The sequence below is a fragment of the Aplysia californica genome, unplaced genomic scaffold (assembly GCF_000002075.1).
Source record: "Aplysia californica isolate F4 #8 unplaced genomic scaffold, AplCal3.0 scaffold00092, whole genome shotgun sequence".
In the NCBI taxonomy this organism is placed as follows: domain Eukaryota; kingdom Metazoa; phylum Mollusca; class Gastropoda; order Aplysiida; family Aplysiidae; genus Aplysia; species Aplysia californica.
The window spans coordinates 1,574,650-1,576,672 of NW_004797362.1; positions in this window are offsets into that span (position 1 = coordinate 1,574,650).

The following is a 2,023-nucleotide window of genomic DNA, read 5'->3' on the forward strand; positions in this document are numbered from 1 at the left end:
AGCAGCAGCAGCAGCAGCAGCAACATCATTGTTGTTGTAAAGTTAGAAATTCGTATGTTAAGTACAGCTTTTGACATTTGCCTTGTATTAAAAACATTGATCAACATTTTGTCAAAGCATTTCGGCTTCGTCGGGAACATGATTGAATGATAAAAACGATACCATAGCAAAAAGGCGTTTACTTATAATAATGAATGTTCTTAGAGGTACCTACGACTAAGACTTTTTTTAAATATAGGAAATAGTTTAGGCTAATACTGGGAATATCTGACTAATTTATTCATTCTCGACACCAGAGTGGGCTTTGCATTCATCATCATCATCCTCATCCTCATCATCACAATCATCATCATCATCATCATCATCATCATCATCATCATCATCATCATCATCATCATCATCATCATCATCATCATCATAAGCAGCTTGATCGTCAGTCTCATTGTTGTCATCCTAGAAGCGAGATAATAGTTAATTTCTAATCAAGGGTGTTCTGAACTGGGGACCCCAATGACAGAGAGTAAGCGAGGCTAGTACCATAGTTTCTCACTCTTTTTCTCAAAGTGTACTATGTTCGTGTTGGATGTCTTTAGAACTGCGAGTTTGAGGGCGTCACTGGCAAATCTTTTCTTTTTACTGAATCTCTCTCGTGATTTGGGCGATTTTCTTGCTTGTGTTCTATGATCGTTTTGGTGTTCTATAGAACTGCAAAGGGCAAGTCCTCTGTCTTACTCTTACAATCTCTTTGTTGATTTGTTTGATGATTTTCTTGGTTTTTCGCTCTGAACTGGTTGACACATCGTCATTGTGTGCCTGTGTTTTTGTGTGTCAACAGATAATTAGCTTCATATTATCTCATCATTTGTTTGTTTAAAACAATGTTTGTGTTTTTTAGTTAAGTTGGTGATAGAATCAACCCGCAGGCTCTAAAAATGTTACTTTGGTGGATTATTTCAAGACTCTCTATCTAACGTCGCTACGTCTAATATGTAACAAATGAACTTAGCAAGCAAAACATACAGTTGGTACGGGTGTCGTTGGTGGTGGTGGTGTTGGTGGTGGTGGCGGTGATGTTGTTTTTGTTGTTGGTGGCGATGTTGTTTTTGTTGTTGTTTTGTTTTTGTTTTAAAAACTTTGCAGCACGCTGTGGTGTCCGTAAATGGAGTTAGGAGTAAGTTCTTCTTCTTTACTATCAACGAGTGTTTCTGTCTTTCTTGCTTTTCCAGCATAAAATCCCTGTCATCATGTGAATTTGCTTCCCGTGATTCAGTAACTATATTAAGTTAAGGCCTCCCCCTTTTTTATTGATATGGTGTCTTATATTTTACTTTAGAATATACCACAAGGTGGATCCTTTAGTTTGTTAGCTTTTTCAAAGTTTTGGTAGGAGTTTTACGGCACTTGCATAGCAGTTAGGGAATACAAATGCCGAGAGTTAAATGTGTAACTTAAGGATAACATTACAGAAAATGAGGAGAGATAATGACGATAGATGTTTGAAAAGAAAGAAGGAGCGTCTGCCAACCTCCCAAAGGTAGGCCCTTTGAGATAGAGCTGTATTTCTTCTTATGGTATCAAGAGCTTCACTTTGCCATTCAAGATTGAATTTTCTCAGAATCAAAGGAGTTTTAGTGGTACCCTAAAACATCACAAGTCATTTTGAAGAGCGTAAAAAGAAACGTTTTAAAAACAAAACATTAAAAGAAACCGTATCAGTATTACACATTATTTATTTCTCTAAAAAAAATGTGACATTTATGCAAAAACTGCATACGACAGTGATAACATCAACAATTATCGATCAAACAGAAAGTGGTCAAAGATCATATCTCCTCGAGCTCTGTCTGCTACTATTAATAACCCATTTATTGCTCCTTTTTGTCAACACAATAAAACAACTGCAAAAAATATTGACCCTCGCAGGAATCATATTTTTATAATCATCATTTTCATTTTTAAAGCACATAACGAGACTGTATAATTTTTTATTGCACTAACCCTTCGCCTCTCTCTCTCTCTCTCT